We start from the raw sequence: 11,475 nt of genomic DNA, 5'->3' as shown, positions 1-11,475 counted from the left end.
TCAACTACCGCGGATTTATAATGCATTTTAATAATGTTCAACTACCGCGGATTTCTGCAATATCTGCTAGTATTCTTTACTATGATCATTCTGTATTTTTATCAATTAATGACACTGTAGTTATTATTGTCCTATGGCGTCTTTATCTCGTGTTATATGTTTTAAATTTGATTGTTTTCAATTGATCAGTTCTAAATCTTGTAGGTTTACGAAATTTAATTATATAGCTATGTATGTATATATATATATATATATATATATATATATATATATATATATGATGTGATGGCATAACCTAACATCCCTTCATAGATGAAATGAACTATAACCTTTCACGTGACTGACGGAAAAAAACACGTGTAGGCTGTGTTTCAGTGTCAATTTCGTGAGTGTTGCAGAAACGTTGTCTCCAAAAGAATGTTTATTGGTGTTTTAAAAAAACTATTCAGCGAATTTATTTAATGCTTTATGCAGGTACTGTTAACCTTTTTTATTACTGTGTTTACAAAAATTCTTCAACATGGGACAATTAACAGCGTTTACAAAAACGATACAATTAGCACTGGCAGCTCAGCAAAGTCAGATAGGATTTTTACAAAAAGAACAGTTAAAACAAAATGACGTATAAAAAACATTATTATGAAACAAGAAGAAAAATACTGTAAGACGTGTGGGGGAAATGATCACTTCACAAAAGAGTGTTACTTCAAAAGAAAAATATGCTATAAGTTCGGGCGTAAATGGCACAAGTCAACAGTATGCAAAAAGGAGAAATATTGTAAGCCTGAAATAAAGAACATTGATTCTAAAAAAGAGTCAATGTATGATAAAAAAAGAAAATATATTGAAGTTAGAATCAATGGCCGGAAAGTAAACTTTCTTTTGGATACTGGAAGTGACATATCCTTAATTGATGAAACAACATGAAAGAAAATTGGTTCTCCAAAGCTGCAAAACACATAGAAAATTGCCAGGGGAATGTCTGGAAATAGATTAAAATTTAAGGGTGAAATTCATACTAATGTGACCCTGAATGAAAAGACGTTAAAAACTAAAATGTATGTGATACCTGGAAAAATTCTAATCTATTCGGTATAGATTTGATGATACTTTTCAATTTATGGGAGAAACCAATAAACTCATTTTGCAAAAGAGTAAATGTAACAAGATCTGAAAGTCCCAAACTGCCAGGAAGGTTTGTTGGGGATTTGAAAAATGATTTTTAAAATGTATTTTCTGAAGGTCTGGGTTGCTGCACTAAAACGGAAGTGAAATTTGAACTAAAAGATAAAGGGAAACCGGTGTTTAAACCCAAAAGAAAGACTCCGTATTCGGCAGTAGAAACAACCGAGAAAGAATTAAATAGACTCGAAAAAATTGGAGTAAGAAAAACGTAGATTACTTTGAATGGGCATCACCCACTGTTTAGGTGAAAAAGAAAAAAGAAAAAATCAGGGTATGTGGAGATTTTTCGACGAGACTGAATGAGTCCTTAAATGATCATAACTATCTACTCCATACCCCTGAGGAAATATTTTCGAAGTTAAATAGAGGAAAATTTTTCACAAACATTGACTTTTCAGAAGCATATTTGCAGATCAAAGTCCACGAAGATTGTTCTAAATACCTGACAATGAATACTCATAAAGGATTAGTTTCCCTAAAACGATTGCCATTTGGGTTGAAAGTAGCACCAAATTTATTCCAACAAATTATGGGTGCCATGGTAGCAGGCTTGGATTTTGCAATGGCTTATTTAGACGACATCTTGATAAGAAGCAAAAATGCTGAAGAATATAAAAACCATATTCGTAAGATATTCGAGAAAATAGAAGACTACGAATTTAAAGTGGCTCTCGAAAAATGTAATTTTGGTACGGACAAGATTGTATATTTGAGACAAATAATTGATTGGAAAGGTAGAAGACCTAACCCAAATAGGACAGAAGCAATAAGTGACATGCCTAGGTAAGACAATGTAATGAAGTTACAGTCATTCTTGGGTCTAGCAACTACTATAATTCTTATATCCTAAATATGCACGAACTAAGAGCACCATTAAATGAATTATTGAAGAAGAATAAAAAATGGCTCTGGATAAAAGAATGTGAGGAAGCATTCCAAAAATTAAAAGATGTTTGTTATCGGATCTAGTGTTAGCACATTACGATCCGAAAAAGGATCTAATTGTAGCGGCAGATGCGAGCGAATACGGTTTAGGAGCGGTGCTTCTACACAGAATGGGAAGTGGATCTACTAAACCCATTTCTCACGCCTCGAGGGTGGGTTACCCGCTGAAAGAAAGTACAGTCAGTTCGAAAAAGATTATTTGGCGATTGTGTTTGCCGTGAGAAAGTCTCATAGATTCATTCATGGAAGATCTTTCGTTTTAGAAACGGACCCTAAACCATTACTATCGATTTTTGGTTCGAAAAAAAGGATTCCTTATCATACGGCAAATAGATTACAGAGATGGAGGATTATTTTGCTCAATTACGATTTCAAAATGAAACAACTAGCATCTAGTAAAATTGCACATGCAGATCATTTGTCGAGATTGATCCCCAGTAAACCTGAATTTAAAGAAACTGTTATAGCAGGACTAAAAGAAGAAAATGAACTAACAGATATATTAATAAATATTGTTAGGGAACTTCCTGATACACTTGAGGAAATAAAGAAAGCAGCGAAAACAGATAAATATATTAATAAGATAAAAAAAAAACAATTAGGACAAGACGAAAAGAATAGAAAAGGATTAAAAGTGTTTCCATTTTCTGTGTGTGATGAAACCATAATGTACGCATACAGAGTGGTAATACCGCAAGTATTACAAAAAAATCCTAAAGGAATTCCACATGAGACATCTTAGAAGATCCAGAATGAAGGCCCTAATGAGAGGATTCACATACTGGCCTGGAATGGATCAGGACATTGAAGAAATGGTTAAATTATGTAAAGGTTGCCAACTAGCCGCAACCCCCCCATACGGACGCAACCTTTGCCTAAAACAGATGTATCCTGGACACGCATCTATATCGATTACGCAGGACCTCTAAAGGAATAATATTACCTGGTAATAGTAGATAGTATGTAAAAATGACCAGAAATTTTTAAATACAAACACCCTACAGCGGCAAACACAATAAAAGCACTGGACGATGTATTTAGTCGGTTCGGAGTTCCGAAAACAATTGTTAGTGATCATGGCACTATGTTCACCGGTCAAGAATTCAACCACTATTGTGAGGCACTGACCATTGAACACATTACAACACCAACTTTTAACCCTCGATCAGGCGGAGAGATTTGTCGATACTTTTAAACGAGCTTTAAAAAAGAATAACATCGACACGGAAGAAAAAAGCATTCAAAAATTCTTAGCAATATATAGAATAACACCAAATAGTAATACAAATGCTAAATTATTCCCAGCTGAAATTATGTTTGGCAGGAAGGTATGAAAAAAGTTTGAAAAAAAAGTATCAAGGATAATGTAAGATACAAGACTTACAATGACGGGGATAAAGTTTTCTTCAAAAATTATCGGGCAGTGAAGAGTTTTTTGGAAGAAGGCATAATCTCAAGACGAATTTGGAGAATGGTTTACATTATAAAAGGGCATGTACAATAAGAGGGGAGGGACGAATGAACTGGAATTGGATGACCTCGTCCTATGACGCAAGTCGGTTTATGGGTCAGACGTTGAATGGAGCAAAGTTCGGATGAACTTAAACCCTGACCGACAAAAATGAAACCCGGGAATAAGATGACGTAATTCGGCCGCAAGTAAGACCAAATGCAAACATCAACAGGGTCCGAATGTGGGTCGATTACGTAAATCGGTTAACGGGAAAATTCATAAAAAGCAATCATAAACAAGTCAATACAGTCAGAGAGGTGACAGCAGAGAGAAGGACAGACGACGCTCAAATGCCTGTCACGGTCGCAACCACACCCACCCCGTCACACTCTCCTTCACCGCCGTATGATGTGTATATGTTGTTATTAAATAAATCAAATTGTTTTATAACAAAGCGTCTCGTTATTCCTAGATAAATGAACAGCGGCCATTCCATTCACTAGACGAGTTACAACAACATATGCATATATGCACAAACGAACTATCTCTCTATCTATCGAGATATTCAAACATCTCGGATAGTTAGAATATAGATGGTGCTAACAAAATAGACGTCACGGCCATATCACCCAGTATATAACAGGCAGACTTTTTTCCTCAAGAAACATATTAAGGAACCGATACATAGAAACAGTCAGAAACCAACAGTTACCAATGGAAGTGCTATATGACACTTTCCCTATACAAACTCCAAACAAGGAAATACCAGTAACTCAGAAATCCACTCACTCTCCAAAAGTAAAAAAAATCGGCAAACACAAATGGTGAGGAGAAGTGAAAGAAAAAGGAAAAAGACTGAATTTTTTGGACAAAGGCTAAAAAGGAAAACTTGTAGAAGCAAAATTCTATGGAATAATTTAGCTTGGGAGGAAAGTGATGTAATGGAATACCCTAACATCTCTTCATAAATTAAATGAACTATACCCTCTCACGTGACTGAGAAAAGGGAAAAAACAGGAAGAGAATACGACAAAGATGTCGAGTAACTCTTATGTCACGTGTATTCCCTTGTAAATAAACCCCTTTGTCTTTCATCAATAACCCTGTGTTTCTTGCTGTATTCTTATTTATAGTAAGGATATAACAATATATATTATGGATGTACATATATGTGTACAATATCTGCTTATATATTTCGATATGATCAATTATCTGTGTATAATATATGCTTATTTATTGCTTTATATGTTATGTGTATATTGGGTGTTTATATATTATATGTACGACATTTATATACGGCATAATCGCGTTGGCACACCAGTTCTCGTCAGATCACTTGGGTTAAGTATCGTTGAGTTTGGTTAGAACAAGATGAGTGACCATTTGGGAATTCTAGGCGCTGCATGTGCTCTCCGCTTATATCGGCATTTGCTTTCAATCGCCCTGTACATACACTTCACTTTCCACTAGTATTTAACAATGTCAGCTCAGGAGAGGTGTGGTTGGAGATTGCACACCTCCTACCCCAAAAATCACGCATAGACACTCTATCGTGCGTATCAATAGTCAGTCAAAAACTGGAGGAGCCTCGTATAATTGTTAATATTTGTATATGTTTATTATAGGTTTATTACATATTTATTATGTATTATATTATCATATATTTATTGTGTTATTCATGTGTAAATGTGTGTATGTGTTTATTAACTATTATATTTGTTGTGTTTATTTTGTGATTATGTGTTAACGTCTTTATTTGTCAAGTTTATAGTATTATTTTTATATGTAAATTTAAAATAAATATGTCTTTTATAAAGTCATTGTATTTTCCTGTCTTTCTCTCGCGTTTTATATGTGTTTTAGTGCTATGTTGTTGTTTAACTCAGTGTTACATTGTCAAATCAGAGTTTGTGGAATAGATCTATTCTCAGGCAACAAATCGATCAACATTATCTTATCGCTGTTTCTATCTGTGTTATTCGCATTAAAAGCAATACTGATTACGTGTTAATTGGCGTAGTTCTGTTTCCTTCTAATGGAAATGGAATAACGTTTAATTATGTATCGCCTTGTTTTGCTAACCCAGTTATTATATCATCCGAATTCTAATCCAATATATATCTTATCACCCTATTTGTATCATTTCACGTACGCATCGGCTGTTTATTCTCGTTTGATGTTGCCATTAGAATCATTAAAAACTCAGCCATACCAAGTTGGTCTCATATTTACAGCAATTGCCAGATGCTGATCAAAAAATATCTTCTGATATATGCATTTGGTGCTATTCAAAAGACATTGTATCATCATCATCATCATCATCATCTCCTTCTTCGTCTCATTTCTTCTTATTTTTTTTCTCTTTCGTATTGATATCAGTATTTACTAGGAATTCTCACATAGTTAACAATAGAGACTAGTAACTGGCAACAACTGGTAGTATTTCCTGGAATCTGGATGATGATAAGTTTCTCCAGATTTCATGTCCTCTCTATCTCTTTCGATAAATCTGTAAATGGGGTTGCCTTGTCCCTTCGGCTATTTTGAAACTGCTTTATCACCATCTTGTCATAACTTAGATTTAGGTGGCAATAAGTTTCCCCTAAGGTACACTCGTCACAATTATGCTAGTAATTATTATTTAATCACCAGGAGTAGTCACACATGCAATTATAAAAGATGTCCCTTTGAGTACAACCTATAATGTACCTGGAGTCTGATTGACAACAAGCCTCTCAGGATTTCCAGCACCTACCACTTCTTTCAATAACTATGCAAATTAATCTGTGTTATCGGAAAACAAAACCACGAAAATAAAAAGAAACAACGACCTACCGTTTCTCGGTTGAGTGTAGAAGAAAGTCTCTATGCGCCATCGGAAAAATGACGAATGTGTTAGCTTTTACACTAAATGATGATTATAACAATATTGAGAAACATAGAGAAAATGATTATCTGAACTCATCCAATGCAATAACCTTTTTTGCAAAGAGAATTATATTATTAACTAATTTTTTTTAAATGAAGAAAATTTAAAATATTTAACTAAATTATTTATCTTTTGTTCTCATCTTCCATGTTTAACTCATAACAATCAAGCCGATGTAACCTCGGACCTTCAACAGATACAGATACCCAAGTTCGAGAAAATAACCTGATGAAAGTCAAAGGTTAAATCAAACGAAACCTTGGGAGATAAACTATATTACAAATGATACAATCTTTTAAATAAGTCCGAATAATACAAATTATCAATCCCCATCTAAAAATTAACTCCAAAGAATTCAATTGAATTAACATTGTGATTTGTCCCCAAGTTCAATTTAAAAATAAAACATATTTCTGAACTTTACTGTTTGTTTGTATTTAAGTTTTTTTCAGTTTAATCCGTTTCATATTTTCTATATATACATATATATATATATATATATATATATATATATATATATATATATATATATATATACTAGCAGAAGTACACGTTGTTTACTGGGTTCAAAAACCGCCTACATAAAATGGACTGTAATTGATGAAAGTATGATAGGTTATGAAAAGGAGGGGGTTGTAAAGAGATAGGTTTTGATGCTCAAAAATTTTACCCTAAGCAAAATATGATGAAATTAAAGAGAATTTCGCGAAAATATATTTTTTTATATCAACTTTGTTTCCATTCGTAACCAAGAGTGACCAACAAAATTAAGTTTCCTTACAAAGAGAAAATGTTATATATATATATAATAATATAAATATACAAGAAATAAATGTTACCATAGTCAATAAAAGTTATTTTTATGGTGGAAAACTTCATTGGTTTGTATTTTTAAGTAGTGTGTAATTTTTATAATTTTAATTCACGAACCGGTTTAAAAAAATCAAAATGGCAGCGACTTTGAAATGGAGAGCCCTGTTTTCAATTTGAGCATTCTGTGTTAACAATTTAAGAAAGTTCCATTGCTTACATTCACTAGTAAAAAGTAACAATAAATATTTTTTTAATCATATACATCATAATTCAGGTCATAAAGAGTTAAATAGTGCGTCTTTACATCCAAGTGGCGTCATGCCTTGTTTGTGGTGAAAATGAGCAAAACTCTACCATCTGAAAATTCCTGACAGGAGTTTGCATTTAAAAATCTAGTCTTGTATTTAATTGCATCCTGGGGAGATGCAGATAAAGAGACCGAGCGCAATTGCAGCTAAATATTAATGTAGATTAAAATACATGCTAACGCAATCAAATAAGGAAACTAGCTCATGTAGTGCTTCCGATTGTTACCAATCCAGTATAAATGAAATACGAGCTTAAAATGTGTTTACGCACAACATACAAATTAGTACACAGTTCTTCGTCTGATATGCCTGCTAAGTGATCTGCGCAAGTGTGAGGATAACGGATCTTTACTTGTAATAACTTGACCACGGGAATCGGCTTGATGATGTGCGCTTGGATCAATAGAAAGTGTTTACGTGTATTCGATAACCGTTAATTGTCAGGTCAGAGACGATACAGACACGGACCGTTTGATTTCAGCTGTGGCACCGATGCAATTACGGAATAACTTCTTCCCGGGAACAACCCAACATAGCCTAAATTAACTGTCGCTATTGATTAGAAGTAACAGAAACGGATATTTTACAGATGCGTCTGCTAGAAAATGCTGCTTCACATTTAAACCTGACAGACAAACATATAGACTTATAGAGATTATAGAAGAGCAGGATCAACAAATGTTCCAGACATCTTATATTTTTATTGTCATCCAAATTGATAAACTCGATCATTTTTTAAATAAAATCGATTGATTAGTTGCTCTAGTCCAGAGCCCACCGCGATGCGCTATCAGAGGCTTAATATACCTCCATTTCAGTGACTTAGTCCACAATGCATTGTAATTACCATTACACTGTAGAGAAACTGCTGTCGATTTTGAATAAAAATAATTTTATATAATGTATTAAACTAAAGCCAAATGAAAAATCAAGTGGCATGGTTCAATTATGCAAAAAAAGAAACATTAGATTTTTCCCTTGTCTTATCAAAGAACTTAGTGTTTACTGTTCTGCTTGTGCGGTGATAAAACTTTTCAAATACACTTGTTATGTATGTTGTATAAGGGTTTTAACTTCCATCAAAACTGAACTGTTTTTTTTCAATCGGATATTTTCGATTATTGATTTCCGATACTTATCGATTTCATTCTAATACAAAATGTATCTAAGAATATTCTCAGACAGATGAAGTGCATCTGTATGAAATTAAAAATATATCGGCCACTCGTTTTTGGAGTCCATAAGGAACGAACTGACACACAAATTGCTTATATATATATATATATATATATATATATATATATATATATATATATATATATATATATATGCATGTATATATATATATATGTGTGTATGTATATATATATGTATGTATGTATATACGGCATAATCACGTTGACACACGGGTTCTCGTCAGATCACCGAAGTTAAGCAACGTTGAGCCTGGCTAATACCAGATGGGTGACCATTTGGGAATTCTAGGCGCTGTATGTGCTCTCCGCTTATCTCGGCATTGTTTCCAGTCGTCTTGTACCTCAACTTGCCACTGGTATGCAACAATGTTGACCCAGGAGAGGCGTGGTTGAAGATTGCGCAACTCTTGCCACACAAATTTCACGCGCAGGCACCCTTACAGTGGGTATCCATAGTCTGTCAAGACTGAAGGAAGCCTTTATATATGTTTGTATGTATATATATATATATATGTGTATGTATGTATATATATATATATATATTTATATATATATGCTGAAATATCTATAATAAGATGCGCCAAAATCAACCCAATGAATATAAGGTTAAATATCGGTTTCTCTCTGTCTGTCTGTCTCAATATTTCCAAACTTTATATCTTCCAAAACTAAAAGTCGCTGAGTGGCGCTAGGTTTTTCAAATAATTGGATTTTTAGGGACCGTTCTCTGATGGAACGTTAACCGGTTACAATAGTTTTAAGGTATGATAAATGAGTCAATATTAAAACATTTTTTATACATTTTGTACACGCATTTAAATTTATTTTTGATTTTTTTTATTAATTCACATACCTGCCACGTTAGTACAGTGGTAATGTCAACAGCTTTGAAGGACTCGGTTTCGATTCATGCCAATTGCACCAAAATTCTTCTTTTTTTAAATTTTGAAATCGGGACTATAATAATATATGTGAAATCTGTACATATTTAAGCGTATTTTACGGCCGTACAAAACCGGCGCCTCCCTCTCCCGCATTGTTCTATTTAAATGTTTAAACTGGCAGGCAACTTATAAACCTATTTCATAATAATCCTGACAGATTAATAAATATGTTAAACACTGAACCGTGGCTATTTCAAGCAAAAGGTGTGAGAGAATCAGGAATTTGCTCTCTCCTAACTGTGACATATCTATAAAAGTAAGTTATTTTCACATTTATGTTTTACCGACCGTTTAAAATGATATTTCTAACTAAATATTGACAGCAAAAACCGTGTCTTATTAATACTAACCGTGAAAGATCGATATATCGGCATTTAACATTCAAATTATTAGATTAAAGAAATTATTATGCGTGACAGACGATTCATCGCACTAATATATTAAGTATTAGATACTGCTATTAAATCTGCTATTTCAAATTGACACGTTACTGATCTTTCGGCGGGTTAATCAACCAATAGGAATGCAATATGCATTAAAAAACAAACGAGATTTCTGGCGTTTTTTTTTTTTAAATTTATGTCCCTCTAAGATAATAATTTGTTCAAAATGATTAATGTTGAATAATGGTATAATCACCATTGTTATTGTGACTATCAACACAATAAGACATAACAACATATTCTAATGTTCACGTTTCATATTGCTAGAACGTTAGTTTGCACTGTTCTCAACTAGGTGAATGTGTGCAGGTTGTTACTAGAAAAAGATCCGTATCCTTGAAATCACGAGAGAAATTTTTAAAAATTCACTGACTATATCTGTGAAAGTCGACCCCCCCCCCACGAACGACCCACAAGAACGACTTCGTCAGATGATCCATCACTGCAGAAGACGTCACAACTGAATGAAAAAGTATGCATTTTTATTTAAATAACTTTAAATACTAAAAGAAAATACGTACGGTTGACGTCGATAAAATGGTTAGCTAATGCATTAGCAAAGAGTATTAATGAATATTTCGCTTTTAATAAACATATTAGAAATGTTTAGCTAAATACAAATCAAATAACACACAAAACTAATTGCTTTGTATGTGATCTAAAAAAACTATATTCATTGATGAAGATTGAGGAGGCGGAATATTTATATAAAATACTTTTACTGACCGGTTCCCTGGCTAAAGGTATTGTATTTTTACGATGGTAACGCCATTGAAAATATCGCGACGGAGGCAAAGAATTAATATACATGTACTTAAATTGATGAAATAAAAAGATGGATAAAACGGTAATGCTATGATTGTGAACCAGTTAGTAGGTACTAACGCATATATATCAACAATTTCACAGAGAAGAATAGTATGCTTTGAAAGATTTAAGTTTTCTGAGAAGTCCTTTGATAATAAGTAGACAAAGCTCTAAAATGTTTGTTTTGAACTTCCTTTGTGGTCATGTGTGTACTTACATCTGAGTAATTAGGTTTGTTGGAGATATAGTAGCAGGCTTAAGGCAATTTCAACGTGCGGCATTCCAGTCTTCTCAGATGGGCATTGTTGATGGTGAGCGTCGAGGCGTGTCTGAAGTGTCGCTCCGAATACCAATGATTGCGCTTCGCCAAGCCACTGTTTTATAGGGCGTTCTAATGTCTCAGCGGCATGGTATTTTGATATAGTCTTGTATGTTTCGGTGTTTTAAACGAT

General features: G+C 33.6%; 1 pseudogene; it reads left to right on the top strand.

The window, feature by feature from the left end:
- The first annotated feature begins 9,013 nt into the window (after positions 1 to 9,013).
- On the top strand, positions 9,014 to 9,130 carry LOC145244055 (5S ribosomal RNA; annotated as a pseudogene).
- The last annotated feature ends 2,345 nt before the right edge of the window (positions 9,131 to 11,475 follow it).

The sequence above is a fragment of the Euprymna scolopes genome, chromosome 22, assembly GCF_053919585.1.
Source record: "Euprymna scolopes isolate OS-2025 chromosome 22, ASM5391958v1, whole genome shotgun sequence".
NCBI lineage: Eukaryota > Metazoa > Mollusca > Cephalopoda > Sepiida > Sepiolidae > Euprymna > Euprymna scolopes.
Note: the sequence above shows the minus strand (reverse complement) of the source record. Positions and strands in the feature narration are given on the sequence as shown.